The sequence below is a fragment of the Crocodylus porosus genome, unplaced genomic scaffold (genome assembly GCF_001723895.1).
Source record: "Crocodylus porosus isolate Cpor-Errol unplaced genomic scaffold, CroPor_comp1, whole genome shotgun sequence".
NCBI classification, from domain to species: Eukaryota; Metazoa; Chordata; order Crocodylia; family Crocodylidae; genus Crocodylus; species Crocodylus porosus.
Window position 1 is genome coordinate 3,843,573 of NW_017728943.1, and position 17,151 is coordinate 3,860,723.

Below are 17,151 nucleotides of genomic sequence, written 5' to 3' on the forward strand. Positions count from 1 at the left end.
TGCAGTGGCCACTGCTGCCACCATCATTATCCCACGTCGCTGCTGAGAAAGCAGCAGGGGGCATGGCAGCAGTGGCAGTGCGAGGTGGTGATGGTGGCAGTGGCGGCCACTGTGTGCGAGCCTCCCACCCGTCCAGCTGGCTGGGTGGCACGTGTGCAGCCCATAGAAGGGCACTGATGCCCTCGCCACCCCAGCCCCATGCTCCTGGAAGTGGGCACAGAGAGTGAGCTCAGGTGGAGGGCAGGGAGGTGCTACAGTGTACTGTGTGAGGCCATCAGTGCCCAGCACACTCCTCCCTCTTCCCCCCACCAGGGTAAGAAGCAAAGTATGGGAATGCACCAGGGAGATGCTGTCGCCGTGCCCCATGGTGCATTCCATCCCTGCCTGCCTGCCTGCTCATGCCCCTGCAGCCTTTCTAAGTACCCCTAGGGGTATGCGCAGTCCCGGTTGACACCACCTGCCTTAAAGTACTGTAAGACCTGCAAATTATGCATTCTCACAAACTAAGGGGGCACCAGACCTACTGGACATTAAATAAAGCTCTCTCATAAAGCTCCTCAAAAAGAGAACTAATGCAAGGAAAAAGAAATGTTTCCTTTTCTGGTTCTTTGGATCTGCACAGGACCAAAATAAATTCTCACCTTCTCAAACACAGAGAAAAAAGCAATGAGATTCCCTCCACCCCATTCACCCATGTTATTTACCTGTTTTCTTCAACTGTCCCTCCTTGCTTATGACCCTTCTCTGGAGCACATCATAATTCCTCCCTAGAAGTTGTTTCTTTCTGGTACCATCCTGAATTCCTCCACTAATATCCACCGCACAGTCTAGTCACTAGGTACAAAAGTTGTGTCCTTTGCAGTCCCTGCCAGTTTGATCAGCTCTTTTGCAGCACCCCTTCCTATCCAATCACACTCCTTTTTAAACCTTCCATACACAACTCACAGGCTCCTTGTTCTGTACCCTGAGCATACAGTAGCCTACACATTTTCCTCAAGGACTAACTATTCCACAGGACGCTTCAACCCTTCCCCAAGTCTTGGTCCCCCGTGGAGTACCAGGAACCTCGAAGGGCCGTACAATGGAGCAGTGACTGGCTGGTGTCTGGACTCCGATACCTCTGAAGGGGAAAAATATCCTGTCATGATAGGATATTTTTTCTTAGCTAAATTTACAGCAAAGACCCAAACAGAAAACAATGTTTCTTTTTGGGGGGGATCACATACCCATTTATATCTCAAGCAAGAAAGCAAGCAAGCAAGGAAGCACTTTAAATGGTTTTAAATACCTTCTTTTACTTATGCTAGATTAACTGGCATGTTGACTAATTCTGAAATGGTATAATTGTAAATAGTATATTTCTTTAAAAAAATGGACCCTGAAAATGAACCAGGAAGTGATGAGGCTCTTGGAAAAGAAACCACAGAAAAAGACTAGTATGTGTTTATAACAATGACAGTAGCAGCATTTCACCTTCATGTTAATTATTCCATGACATTTCATGAATTTCTAAGTCAAAACCAGATATTGCTAAAACTGAGGCCTGTAGTCTGAATGGTATATCTGACACCACGTTCTTTGGCATTACTATATTTACCCAAGTCCAAGACAGCTTGAATTTATGATGACCTCTCAATAGTTAGATCATGGGAAATATATACAATTTTAAATGTGTAGAATCCAGTGATTGGAGGGTCATCTTCAATTTGTCCCCTCCCCCCATTCCCTGCTATAGCAGGGAAAGCAGTGGCAGGGGGACAAGCAGAAGCTGGGGCTCAAATGGTTCATCCCGTTCCTTGGTCCCTCTCTTGCCTCCTCCCACTTGCCACCCTTGCCCATCTGCAGTGTCTACACCTCCTAGTGTTTGCCTCCCCAACACTTTGCCCCCCCTGCAGGGCCTAAGCCCCCCATCTTGCTGCTTACCCCACAGGTGCCACTCTAGTCTTGCTTTGGCCCCACTTGGCAAGCAGCAGTGGTAGTTCTGGCCCCAATCCCGACCCAAGCCCAGTCCCACCCTTAGTCATAGCACTGAAACAGGGGCCGGAGCCAGAGCTGCAGCTGCTACTGCCTGGCTGGGTGAGGACTCAAACCAAAGTGTACTCCATGCTCCCTGCTGAAGCTGCCAATGAAAGTAAGCAACAGCAGGAGTGGGGAGAAGCAGAGGCAGCATGGGGGGCAGAGGCAGTGGCTGGGGGCAGGCAGAGGGGTGGGGGCAGAGGCAGTGCAGGGCAGGAGCTGCAATGGACAGGTAGCAGCTGCTCCAGCTCCAGATCTACCCCTGGGGTCAAGACTGGCACTGTAGCAGCTGCCCCACCTTGTATTTAAATTCAATGAGAGTGGTTTTTTGAATGCTGGGAATGTTGAATGAGGGAAAAAAACTCATCTTGGAGTCAAGTACATATCATATATAGCAGAACTGGGCCTGAGTGGTCCACTATATTTCCTTTCCCTCAAACTGCTGACACTTCCAAAATGTTTTGTGTTCCACCTTGGGATGAAGTCAAGACCCATTCCCTTGTGAAAACCGAGAGAAAAAGATAGGGAGAGCCATAGAAATCCAGGAGAGCCAGGTCAGTGGTAGCTGCAGCACTCACCCAGGATACATGAGATCAAGACTGAAGCACTATTCAGTTATTTTCCCACATACCAAGTGAGTGCTCTAATCACTAGGCCACTAGCTTTTCTGAATTGGGTCTCCTTTGATTTCTCCTGTTGGACATACTCCATTTAATATAAATAAAACATTCTCATGGGGCCAAAGAGAAAGAAACTAGCTCCACTGTCTAGTGCATGGCTTAGCAACCTTATGGCCCACAGGCTGGATTTGGCCTACAGAGCCACTGGATCCAACCTGCGGATGTGGGGCTTCAGTGGCAGTGCGGGGCAGCGGGGGGGCTTGGCAGTGATAGGTACTTCCCTCTGCTGCAGCAGAGAGAAGCAAAACAGTGGGTGTGTCCTCTCTGCCACAATAAACAGAAACGGTGTGGCGACTGCTTACCTTGTGCTGTGGCAGGGAGAAGCAGTGGCAGCAGCAAGGTTCTAGTACTTAACTGCCTCTGACCCAAGCTTGATCATTTCAGCCCACAGCCTGAAAAGGTTGCTGATCACTGGCCTAGTATACATGACACTCACCAGGCATGTGGGATACTCAGGTTCCAGTCCTTGCTCCAATCACAGCCCTATACTCCAGTGGAGTACTCTGACTACCAGGCTACATGTTATTCCCCCTGCTGTCACCACCTGGCAAACCCACCCTGTGATTCCAGCCTCACCCTCTATCTCTGAACACTACTCCCTGTCCGTGGCCCCATTCCACATAGGGGGTTTTGGTGAGTTGTTGTGGTGGGATGGGGTTGGGGGTGCTGCTGTTGATCCAGCCCAGAACAACCCATCAAAACTCCTTACGTGGCCCCTGGGCCAAAATAATTGCCTGCCCCTGTTCTAGAATATAGCTTGCCCTTTCTCTTTCTACTTTTGATAAAATATTCCATCATGGGGCTAAAACAAATACTTCCTAATGAAACTTTCCTTGCAACAGTTACCTACCTACAAAAAGTTTATGTTTTGGTGAACTGACATTTTCCAACCAAAAAGTAAACCAATTTTTAGAGGGGGTAGGAATGTTTCAATCACATGACTCTTACACTACAGTGTACACTATCACATGACAACTACAGAGGATCTGATTTTATCTGGAAATTATGTAACGATGAAAGAAGCAGATTAAAAAAGCAGTTTATGTTTCCAAAGATGTGGTCGTTACAGGCCAGGAGTGAACATTTATCTTCTCCTGAAACATGCAGATACAAGTATGCAAGACAATGTTTTTCTGGTTATAGCTCACTGTAAGCCTCAGCAAAGGGCAAAAGGGGGCTATAAACACATAAAGGGACTTTTACTTTTAGTTCTTGTCACTCCTAAAGTTGAAGACAGCACCTAAAGTTCTCTGTCCCAGTCTGATACAGTTGAATTTACCTAATCTCAAATACTTTCCATCCAGCACTGTCTAGAGACAGGACTGATACCCTGTATGTAAACTCAATTGTTAAGTAAAATATGCATGCAAATTGAGTGAAATGAGCATGCAAGATTACATATAAAAAGTGTATTTTCATTATTTTCTTAAGAACTAAGCATGGCATTTATACATCATCTTTTCTAACCATTCCATGTAAAACGTTAAGGAGACAAGGCTTTATGTTGTTTATATTAAACAACAAATGCAACAAAGGTTACACACATGGTATAGTTTCTTTTTTGTCTTACGATAGTTTCAAAAAAATTTAAACTTGTTTCATGAATATTTTACCTCAAGTGATTCCACATGTTGCAGCATAGGATCATGAAACCAACCATCTGTGACATGCTATCTACATAGTTGCTGTGTGCAGTGGGGTTACTGTTCTTCCAGCCCTAAAATTCTGTGCATCTGTGAATTTGAAATTACACAGAACTACTGAAACTTGGAAAACAGAAAATTCCTCCAAGTGATTCCATTCAAAATGCTGGGGGCTGTGTAAACAGAAACCTTTCCTTTCCCCAAGAGAAGGCAAAATATGTAGTCAAATCTTTTTGTTTCTACCTCTGCCAGCGTTACAACAATCCTTTTGCAACTCTTCCTGTGCACTTCCTGGGTGCGTCCACACATGCAGGCACATGAGCTTGCAGCAGCTCAAATAGGAGCAGTGCAAGTTTGGGCTGGGGATTTTTGCCTCAGCGCTTGTGCCTAGACATGCACTTTGGTGTGGGGCAAATTGTGCCACTTGGGGAAAGATAACTGACCAGCTCCTCCCAGAACTGTAGCCAAGGGGACCTAGAGCCTGCGGCCAACACCTGTGCTGGCCCCAGCAATATAACAACCTGCCCTGGGGTGAGCAGCTCAGAGCTACTTGCCCTCAAGAGGTTCTGAGGCCCGGCCACGTGGTATCTGGGGACACTACCCCTTGTGCCAGCTGGACTGCTGAAGCAGCCATAACCTGCAGTGGCCCCTGCACCCTTTACCCACTGCAGCAGTCTGGCAGTGAGGGCTGCTGCCTGGCCATGACCTGCTGCCAACTACAATAGTATCCTCCCCCTTGGACCTGCGGTCCCAAGGCTGAACCCCTTCCAAACCTGGATGGGATGCCTTCACTCTGCCACCTGGGCAGCTATCACACAGAAGATGTGCTCCTTGTGGTGGCCTGCTTTCAACTGTCAAAGTGTGTCCCCTTAGCCCCAAATGGCCAAGAGATCAGCCACTTCATCGGCTGGGTTCCCAGTGCTGGCCCTGGACAGGCTCCTTTGCCTGGGTCTCGCCACCTGACTCACCAATAGAGATCCTGGTGTCGCCTGTACAAACTGTAAAGACTTTGATAAGAAATCTAAATTCTGTCATTAAAATACCCAAAGAAGTGTTCTTTCACTATTAAAATGAAATGCCACTATATATAGAGAGATCAGTTGGGCAATAGTTTACTGATCTATTTACAAGTGTAAAGCAATATGGAGGGAGGGGGTTGGGGAGTTTGTGGGTAGGTGTAGGGTTTGTGGGTGGTTTATGGCTGGGTATGCGAGTGAGGGGTTTGTGGGGGTGGCTTGGGGATTTGGGTGTTATGGGTGGAGGAGTGCTAACCCCACAGCCACTGCTGCTGCGGGTGTGAGCAGTAGGCCCTGTGGGGGGGCTGGGGCCTAGGGGGGGCTGTAGGCCCCATGGGGGACCCACACCACCCTACTAGCCTCCCCACCCCCACACATCTACAGAGGCCCCCCACAATCGCCCTCATCCACAGTCCCTACCTACCACGGACAGGTCCCGGGTCACAGCCTTGAGCCACTCCTGCTTGCCCCACATGCAGACGCAGCATGCTAGGGCAGCAGGGGGCACCATAGAGATGCTCTGGCCAGATGCCAGAGTCTCTCTGGAGGCCCAAGCCCCATCTTGCCTCAGGGCACAGTGGGGAACCGTGCCCTGAGCTGCTTTTCTCTAGGGTGTTTTTATTTGATATCTAGAAATCCAGGTATCAAATTTTGAGCCTGCACTGCGAATATGCAGCACGGGGAACATTTTTTCATACTCACTGTGCCTCTTGTGGCGTCTCAAACTGGTTTGAGATGCCACAAGAGGCATGTGCACACTTGTCTGTATGTGCCTTCTGTGGTCAGGGGGAAAAAAAAGGCCTGGATTTTTTTTTTACATTAGACATGCATTTCACAGAGCTTTTTTTTTTTTTTTTAATACCAGATACGTAAAAGCCAGGAAACTAGCCATAGTAGATAGTAACTAAGATAAGAAATGCTCATACTCCTAAAATGGGGTCAAGGAGTAACAATTTTCTTCCTATTCTGTTCCATCCTCTGCCACTTTCTTTTTTTATTCAGCCTCAAACAACTTGTATGCTATCAGCCTTTATTCATGCTATCTCTGTTCCATCACCCCAGTCTGCTTCCCTATTTAGCTGTTTTTATCTGGATGTGGCAATCAGGGGAGGTCTTCACATCTCCTCTCTAGAAAGAAGGAAACCAAATCCTGGCTATGTAAGTTGTGCATTATACCTTCCAGGACTAGCTAATGATTTTACCTGAACTATACAGCCCAGCCCAGCCCAGTTCAGAACGTTAATACACACATATTTAATTCATACTGGGTTTTAGTTCAGATTAGAAACAGTGAAAAAGTTCCAGAAGAAAAGTGGCAGGGGGCACAGAGCTGGACCGTGGAATGGAGAGGGATGGGACAGGCAGCCAGATCAGGGGGGAAGACAACTTGATTGGGGTGGCTGGCATCATATAGCTGAACTGGGGTGGTGCAGAATCAGGCCCACTGACTGACTATGTGGGATCTGGTTTGTGGACCAATCCCATTCCACTCATCTGGTCTGCAGAGCCAGAATATTAGGCAGCACTGGTAAAGAGTAAGTGGACAATGGACAGAAGTGAGTGCAACAGTAAGGAAAGAAAAGTTTGGAAGGAGCTCAGGGAGCAAGGAAAATGAGAACAGCAAAAATGAGATCCAAGGAAAAGAAGATTATATAGTATCCAGAAGGAGAAGAGGACGAAATGAAAGACAGGAAGTCAAGAGAGGCAGTAGAGAATGACCAGAATGGGTAAAATGAGAAAGAAGAGTGCACATGAAAGGGGACAAGGTAGGATGGCTAGAGAGTAGGGACTGGAAAATGGCAAATGGGAAAGAAGTTATTTTTACTTAATACAACAGGACAATTTTAAGCAGTTCTTTGGCACCACTTGTGAAAAGTAATACCTTCAATTTAAGGCAGCATTCCTTTGACATTAAAACTCTAGATGTGTTTTGCTTCAGTTTCTCTTGATAAAGCACCCTCATTGAGATAAAGAAGCCATTTTGTCTTTGCTTTTCTTATACAGCAAAACCACCCCAAATACAAAGAAGCTGTCCTCCTCTGACAGGCAGGGAAATGTTCCAAGTCCTGCAATGCTCCTTTGCATTTAATAAAAGGCCTGAACCCATGTGTTAATCAACTTTTAGTATCTAACAAGATTTCTCCCTTTTTAAGACATATAAAATGGCTTGGAAGTAAATACAGCATAATGCAGTTATGTGCCAAAAGGCCATTGGCCAAGTATTATTTTACTTGTAATAATGTACATTGAAATCAGCATTGCAGTATTTTCTTCATTGCATATGACTGCACATGTATATGGTGACCCAGTTTATGGTGAATGTTCCTTCATTACTTCTACTCAGTTGAATATGGTAGTAAGTGCCTTCTGCAACTCATTAGTGTCACAGAGCATCAGGTCTCAGAAGCAGCAAATTCATGTTTCTTCCTCCACCTTTACATCAGAGAGCATTCCTTTTCTTTTTAGATGTCCCCAGCAACCATAAACACACTCACTTCTGGCTAGGAGACAGGGGAAAATGGCCTGTGACATCAACAGTAATGCTGGGCTTCAGTCAAGTGTACTAACTCAACAGAAAAAACAGCTACTAAACCAGCTGTTATGCATAGTGCATGACCCATAAATTCTCTAGAGTCTGCTTCCAAATCCACATTTTTGTGTAAATGCTGCTGTCTGCCCCTAAAATAGTACAGCAAGCAATCACAGGGCTGGTGGAAACCCAAGGGGTATAACTGTTACATAGATAATTAAAAATACATGTTCAATCTATTAACATTCTTCTATAAAGTATATGTAGATCAGGGGTGGGCAAAATATGGCCTGTGGGCTGGATCCAGACCACTAGGCACTATCATCTGGCCCACAGCACTCCCCAATGAATTGTGCCCTGACCAGCCCTTCTGCCCATGAGGGTTGGAGCAAGGCACCCATGTGTACACCCACCCCATTGCCTTGCTTCCACCCTCATGGGCAAAAGGGCTGGCCCCGCTGCTGCAGGCTTTCTTGGCATCCCGATCCCTTGGGCAGTAGGTAGGGAAGGCAGGGGTAGGGCTGCAGCTGAGCAGGAGTGCAGGGCTGGGGATGGCTGCAGCACAGAGCCCGCACCCAGGTGGGAAGCAGCAGTGTGGAACTTAGGTGGGCAGGAGTAAGGGGGATGGATATGGGGACCCCTCCCATACTCCCCCACAGTGCACAGCTCTGGCAGGCAGCGGTGGTAGCAGCAGCAGTGGGGTGTTCTGCTTGGCACTGGTGCCAGGCTCTTGGCTCCAGCCAGCGCTGAGAGGAGTGCAGCCCCCACTGAGCCGTTTCTTTCCCTGGTGCTCCCTGCACTCGCAGGGCGCAGGAGGGAAACTTCAGGCATGAGATCGGGCTGGGGTGGGGAAAGCAGTCGGCTCCAAGGTGTGGGTCTTCCCTCCTGTGCCCCACAAGTGTGGGGAGCGCTGGGGAAACAAACGGCCCACGGGGGCAGTACTCCTTGCTGTGGCATGCAGTGTTGGCCAGAGTTAGGCACCAGTGGCCCCGCCTGCTCTGTGCCATGGGAGGAGTGTGAGGGGGGGGGTCCCTACACCCTTCCCATCCTCCCTCGCACCCCACAAACCACACGCACATCTACCCCCCTCCCCAGTGTTGCCTACCTGACTGCAGGAAAGGACAGTATGTTCCAGAGCCATACACCCACACCCCACAAATGACACACAACCCCACAACATACCCTATTACCCCCCCACCCAGCCACACCCCCTCACAAACGCCCCCACGCACAGCCCTCCTACAATATAAAAAACTAAGAATTTATTTTTGAGTTATTACGCAATCACCTCTCTATACAGTACACAAATACAAATCATGACAAAAATATATTTTGTAATAAAATTAAAATAGTAGGGGATTGACATTTAGTGTATGATTTGGTTTTTTCTGGTTCTAAGATGGCAACTCCTCCACTCCCCCCTGCAAAAGGAGTATTTCCTGAGGGCGAGGGGAAGGACTTCCGGTGGTAAAGGTCAGGGGTAGGGGTGAGACTTCCAGTGTCAAGATGGCGAGGCTACCCTTGTGGCCCTCACAGCTCACCAAATCTTGTTAAGTGGCCCTCTGCCTGAAATAACTGCCTGCCTCTGATGCAGAGCCACCAAGGGAAGGCAGGGAATGGGGAGCCCAACTGCAGGGAGTGCACTGCAGAGCTGGCTCCTTCTTTCTTAGCTCTGAACAGTGTTTCCCAAAGGGTGGGCTGTGCCATGCAGAGAGATGTAAAGAACAGCTAAGAAGGAAGGTTGTCTGTGGGCAGACATTGTGGGTGCCTGTACACGTGCGGGGACGCTGCTCCAACGCGCTGTAATTACAGTGTGTCGGAGTAGACTCAATTAACTGAGTGTGCTGGAGCTTGCTCCAGCAGCCTCCACGTCTTGTGTATTCAGTGTTTCTGCACTTCAAAATGGCTGCAGGGGTGCTTTAACTAAAGCTTGTCAAATGAGCTTTAGTTAAGCACCCCCGCCGCTATTTTGAAGTGTGGGATGCTGAATACACAAGATGCTGCGGGTGCTTTAATTAATACAGCACTCAGAGGTGCTCTAATTAAAGGCCCCTCCTCCCATCCCTGGAGTACATATAAAGATGCCCAGTGAGACTGCAAGGAGAATAATTGCTTTTATTTTCCTGAACTGGGGTGGCTCACATTTTCAGTGGGGATATTGAAATTACACCTTTACACAGCATCACCTGGTACTAGGAAAACAAAACTGCAAGGTAAACAGTGCAACAACTTCTTCTTGACTGATGCAAAGCTGCTAATATAAGTTGCCTGTTTTAGTCTCAAATGCTTCTTTGGGGCTGGTCTTTTCCAGGCCTATGTTTTACGAGAAGGAACAACACGCCTGAGAGGGGCAGAAAAACTCTCAACAACACAAAGAAAACAATGATATCTCAGCATGGAGAGGCTTAATGAGTTGACTGCCTCAGACCAGTAAAAGGTGCGGCCATGAGCTTATCAAACTGGATTCGATCCCCTGTCATGGTTTAGTGCTCATTAGACCTCAACTCAAAAGGCATTACACGCAGCTGTCTTCTTGCTCTTAAAAATAGATGGTATGAAGGGTTACTTTGTCATATGACTGGTGCACCTGGATTTTTATAGGTCACCTTCATGTACTCTTTACAGGATTCTAGATGGAAGATGGTTACTTTTTATATTTACAACATATCCCAGTCCTTTCTGTCCTTCCACTCTACATTAGTTCTACAAGTGCAAAGTCTACATTTTGCATGCTAAAACTGACACATAGATAGTATGGTGACAGTTGCTATATAAAAACTAAAACAGATAGATTCAACAGTGACATCACACTAAATATTCAGAAATACTGGACCATATCTCCAGGTAGATTCATGGACTACAACTAAATTAACCCAGCTTGCCCTATGTCAACTTCAACCATTTGAGAAATCTGGCCCACTATATAAAACCTTAACAGTGCTGCAGAATTGGCAGGTGGCTTGTTTTCTGTAGGCAGCACCTGAAATAACTTTGGGAAGGTCACTTCAAAAATCTTATTTTTACTATATATACTATATATAAAAAGCCCACATAGTTTACCTGAAATGACCTTTGCAAACTAAATGCTGCCAAGTTGAATGCTGATATGCAAGCTACATTTCTGAACTATTTTTCTCTAATTTTATCTTCCATTTTCACTGCAGTGGCACTGACTAGCAAGAGCAAAACAATTATCCTCATCCAGAAATTAGTAAAAAATATCTGATAATTTCAGCAAATATTTCTTTTCCATTAAACCCAAGACCAACACTGGCAAGATCAGTTCATAATTATGTAATAAAATGACTAAATACAGTTATAATTAGAGGTGAACAACAGTTCTTCATCAAAACATTCATATTCTATGCAAAGGGAGACTATTAGCATCCAGGGAAGGTTTAGTTTCATAAAGCAGATTCAAGGGTAGTGACTCTTTCATATTCTCCAGTAAGGAGAACATATTTCTCTACTAACATACCTCAGCCTTGGATCTGGGAGCTCTCTGCCTTGGTGACTCTTAAACGATATCAACCTACATATTCACACAATATCAAAAAGAATGTGTAACGGGCTTGTTGTGGGGGAGAAGGTCTACACGAGATGCTTACTGCACATTAGCCTACTAACACTGTGCAGTAGCGTGACGGTTAAAAGCCGTGCTAATAGCCTACTGCCTAGTGTTATTAGACTACTGCACACTAAGCATCAAAATAATCATGCGCCGGCACTACTGCGCAGTAACTCTATTTACTGTGCATTTAGTTAGTACTTTATTAAGCAAGTACTAAACTAAATGTGCAGTATCTAAGATGCATTAATGAATGTGTAGATGCACCCAATTAAGGTTGCCTTCTAAAGTGGGTTTTAAAATGGGATGTAGATTCCTGTTTTTCTGAGTGAGGGGACCATTCAGTGTAAAATTTTACATAGCTTTAGTTTTTCTATCTTCTGAATTTTCTGTGTAATTATTCATTTCCTGTCCATAATTTAAGTATCTAAAATTAGTCTGTCTGAAATTTGTCCATAGCTGTCAACTCCCCTTTTTTCTTAATTGCTAAGAGATTATTTTTAAAAATATTATTTTTAATTTAAAAAATGTTAAAAAGGATATTTTAACCTAATAGGAGATTTAGATACACAACACCCATCAATGTCAATGCAAAAAAACCCTTACCTGCAACATGTATCTCATGAAGTGTGAGGCTATACATCCTGGTCAAATTTAATTATTATAACCATTGTCTATCCACAACAAATTTGCAGTGAACTGACTTGTGAATATATCTGATGTCAGGAGTAGTTTCTATTAACATACTTTTAGGACTAAGGGCCATTTTGGCAATTACTTTTCATAACTGAAAGTTTATGCTTTATCAGAGACTGGTATTTACATCTCATACATAGAAATTCACCAAGAATTAACCTCTTTGAAAGTAACTGTCACCTTCAGTTGCTGTAAATGCGACTGAAGACACAGGCTGCCTTCAGCTGAGAGGGTTGTCATTTCTTTTCAGCTTATATACAAAGAAGCTTAAGATGCCCTTCACAAAACTAGTCATGGTTTCTCATTGTTATCAGTGAGAACAAAGCTGCATTGCTCTCAGGAAAGAAAGCCCCCTATACTGTTAGGCGAATTTGGGGTGGAAGGACTTTTCAACTGGAAGGCAAGAGAGAGCTTTAGGAGGAACAGAAAAAAAGAGAGAGAGGAGGAGGAGGAGATCAGGAGAAAGGAGGAAGAGGGGGTGTATGGAAACAAAGAATATGGAGGAGCATGAAGACAGAACACTATGGGGAGAACAGTTCTCTTTCCACCTGCAAACGCATCAGAAAATTCAGTGAGCCTGTTTCAAAGAGAAGTTTGAAAAAACAGAAACACCCAGTAGGGTTTTTCAGTGCCACATGAATAACTTGATATCCTGCTATTTTAATATATTTTTAATTAAGAAAAAACAAAGTTCTGAAACCAAGACTATTTCCAGGAATCAGTGGAATCCCTAAAAAAGCTCTGATTAATTTCCATCACAATTCAATAATCATCACCCCTCCATCACACTCTCTCTTGAATACTCCAGCACCATAATTTCCCTTTTAGACACTATGAACAGTATCCAGAATGGTAAAATACAAACCACCATATACTAGAAACACACAGACCAACATATATATCTGCACAGAACCATCAGTCACCCTAAACACACCAAGATACAGCCAAGCCAATATACAGCCAAGCCTTCTGATACCATCAAATTTGAACTGAGGAGAACATCTGTGATCACCTCACCGATCGCACAAGGGCTTTCACTCAACAAGGACACTCCCCCAGAGAGATTGACTGCATTTTTGAAAGTGCCACCCAGATATCATGTGAAGAATTGCTGCACTACAAAAATAAAATCCTCATGAATCACATACCATTAGTTATGACATACCATTGCTTCCTGGAACCTATACGGAAAATCCTCAAACAACTGCAACCTGTACTAGAAGACGACCCAGTTCTTAAAGTGATCTTCCCAGAACCACCCATCAGGCTGGCTGATTTGTGGATGTCCAGCCTCTTAAGACGTTCCCTCACAAGATCAATGGTAATGGTGGATGCAGGTTCGCCCTTCCCCTGGTGATCCTGCCTCTTGTCAGGCAGGGTGATCCCACTGGGCTGATGGAAGACTGTCAGCCCTTTAACCAAGCACTGAACCTCACCAATATCATCACCAGAAGCAAACTGCCTATGGCCCAAAACACACCAAATGGATCCTGACAATGCCGGAACAAGAAACGTAAAGTCAACCAACATATCTCCATTACTCCCACAATAACTACAGCCCAAAACAGAACCTGGATCCACTAATCCTGGATCTTACACCTGCACCTCCAGAAATATAATACATCTCATCCAGTGCACTAAATGCCCTGATGGAAAATATGTAAGAGAAACTGAACAACAACTGCATACGAGAATGAACACACACCAAAAATCTATCAAAGACAAAAATATCCAATTACTTGTGGGTGCACACTTCTTACAAGACAACCACTCTCTCTGCAATCTTACAGTTCTAATTCTCAAAGGGAATTTACAAAACACCTTTCATAGACAAGCCTACAAACTTCATGCCACTGGATACAAACAAATCATGGACCAAATATAGACGCTGGATTTATGGCGTATTATAACCTGTCTGACACCTGATAACCTCAGTGTAACGGGGGGCCTGCTTAGGGTCAATCTCACTGTGGCCTGCCCACCTGTTCCTGGGCTAACCGCCTGCCTTCTCACCTGCTATGCCTTGATGTTAATTGTTTCAAGATGTAATTAAGCAGGAGGCTGCCTATTTCCTGCCCCGATGCCAGGGGGTGCTAACTGCGGCTCCATTCCTCCCCTGCACCACAGCCCAAGCCTCGCAGATGGCATCTCGATGTTCACATAATTACTGGCCCCCACTCTGGGCCCCAGAATCCTACTATTGAACCCCACCTGGATTCCTCCCTTTCAGGCAGCCTCTTCCACTGTCATACTGGGCAACACATCTCCCTGAGCTGGTTCCCCTTTGGGTGTGGTCCCCCCACTGAGACCTTTGGCTTATCTAGCCCTGGCCCATCTTCAGGCCAGTTGGGACCCCAGGCCCTCTGCTCTTGGGCATCTTTCGCAGTGGACCCCTGGCCCTTTGACCATTCTAGTCCTGGCCCCAGCATAGGCCAGTCAGGGGAAACTCAGACAGGCCTGAGTCTATGGCCCTTTTCTCAGTCTCCGAGGGTCCCCCTCTGGGCCCTCCAACAAAGGGGCAACCCACCCAGTCATGGGGGCTAGGGGTTAAGGCGCCCTGACCCACCTTTCACTGGGGTGGTAACTGGCTTGACATTTCCTGGGTGTTCCCGCACTACTGGGAGCCCCACCAGGTCACCCACTCCTGGCAGGGTGCAGTTTTAGGTCATGCCCAGACCAGGAGCCTCCTATCCATCCCCTACAGCTCCCCCTTTACCTCCAGATGATATCAGCCACCCTCCAGCCAGGCGATGTTGTTGCCTGGCCTCTAGCAGCAGAACTTCCTTGCTTATATGGGCAGCCCTAAATCTAAATATGGCTGCCCTCATTAGGCACCTGGCAGCTGCCAGCTCCAGGCCCTTAATGTGGCAGGCACAAATAGTGCCCTGCCACACCCAGGTAACCTCTTGTCATTTTACCAGCTACATTCCATCACCAGGTCGACATTCTCCCCTTTTCTCCCATTCTAACACCGATCATCTCCCATGGCCTCTGTTCCTCACTGCCACACATTTGCATTTTGACAGACCTGCATTTTGCACATTGGCTTCTGTTCCACCCAACACAAAGCAACAGCAGACTCTCCCTATGCCTGAAGAAGGGTGTTTGTGCCTGAAAGCTTGCAAAGAACAATTTTTCCAACATTTAGTTGGTCTAATAAAATAGATCACATTTACCCAAATAACCTTATCTGCCAAAAAAATCTATAGCCTTTCTCTCCATGGCAGTTATTCCTATTGCAAAGTCTTGACATTATTATGTTATAGTCAGAAACTAGAGACTTCAATGGGAGTTCTGCCACAGCTCAATGGGAACAGGATTCCGTCCATTGTTTCTGATAATTTGTGTTTTTGATAATGATTTTATTAGCGAAGATAATTTCAAAAGACCTGTGAGAGTCCTGAGGAGTAGGAAGCAGTCTCAGACAGCAACAGCTCATTTTCTTGTGCACCTTTCCATGGGAAAAAAAATATATCTGCTTGCTGGTTGTCTAAATTGGTGTATTTCTAGGCAGTTTTCTTCTTCACTAGCCACTTTCATAGATTTCATAGACATTAGGGCTGGAAGGGACCTCGCAACATCATAGGGTCCAGCTCCATGCCCAAAGGGCAGGCAGTCAGCAGGGTCCAAATGATCCCAGCAAGATAGGCATCCAAGTGTTTTTTAAAGGAATCTAGAATAGGTGCCTGCACCACCTCTAGTGGGTGGGTGGAGTCTATTTCAGGCCCCAGGGACTCAGACAGTACAGTTTTACCTTATGTCTAGCCTAAAATGGCTTTCCAAGAGTTTGTGACCATTGGATCTAGCCTTCCCTTGGGGTGCCCTGGTGAACAGGAATTCTCCCAGTTCCCGGTGCACACCCCTTATATACTTATAGGCTGCCACCAAGTCACCCCTGAGCCTACGCTTTTCCAGGCTGAAGAGTCCCATGCCTCTCAGCCTCTCCGCACAAGGCCTGTTCTCTTGACCTCTAATCATTCACGTGGCTCTCCTCTGGACTCTCTCTAGCTTCTTCACATCCTTTCTGAACTGCGGAGCCCAGAAGTGGACACAGTATTCTAGCTGTGGTCTCACCAAGCCTGAGTAAAGTGGGAGGGTAACTTCCCAGGTCTTATTTCAGATGCATCAGAAGATGCAGGCCAGAGTTTTGTTTGATTTGCCAGCTATGGTGTCGTATTCGTGGCTTATGTTCATCTTGTGGCCAATCATGATCCCCAAGTCTCTTTCAGATGCGGTACTAGCTAGTGTAGCACTGCTGAGCCTGTAAGTGTGGTGTGGGTTCTGTCTCCCCAGGTGGAACACCTTGCATTTCTCAGTGTTGAATGCCATTAGGTTTTGATCTGCCCACCTTGTAAGCCTGTCGAGGTCAGCCTGGATTGCCAGCCTATCCTCTGGGGTGGCTGCACTTGCCCATAGTTTGGTGTCATCAGTAAACTTAGCCAGTCTGCTTATAACACCCGAGTCCAAATCATTTATAAACACATTGAAGAGTACAGGTCTGAGAATGGAGCCCTGGGGAATACCATTGGTTACAATGCACCAAGTTGATTTGGTTTCATCAACTATCACTCTCTGGGTCTGTCCATGGAGCCAGTTCCCCAGTATGGCAAAGGTGGGAACTCCCTAACCACCACAGTGCTAGTCTCCCACTTTCCTCTGGGCACACTGTTTGCCTCTCTTACCTGCCATGTCTTGTTCTTAGATAATTCTGGTCTTAATTAGGCAGGAGGCTGCCCTTTGAAGGCCCTGTTCTCATGGGTCTATGTATGCAGCTCCAGCCACCCCTGTACTACATCCCAAGCCTTGCAGATGTTCCTGACATCTGTGTTTGGTTCCGGCCTGAGGCCAGGCCCAACTCATCACAGTGCTAGGCCTCTTGCTTTCCGGCCTATTCTGGGCCACATTCATACCGCCTCCCTCTCACTGAGGCCTCTCTCTCTCCACTGCGTCTCACGCAGTCTGTCTCTTACCGCCCCTTTGTGCGGCCACACTCACACTGCCC

At 46.3% G+C, this 17,151-nt stretch overlaps 1 protein-coding gene across 9 annotated transcripts in view; it reads right to left on the minus strand.

Moving 5' to 3' along the window:
- TANC2 (tetratricopeptide repeat, ankyrin repeat and coiled-coil containing 2) overlaps positions 1 to 17,151 on the minus strand; it is a 654,191-nt gene that overhangs the window by 122,886 nt on the left and 514,154 nt on the right. The window lies entirely within an intron of this gene.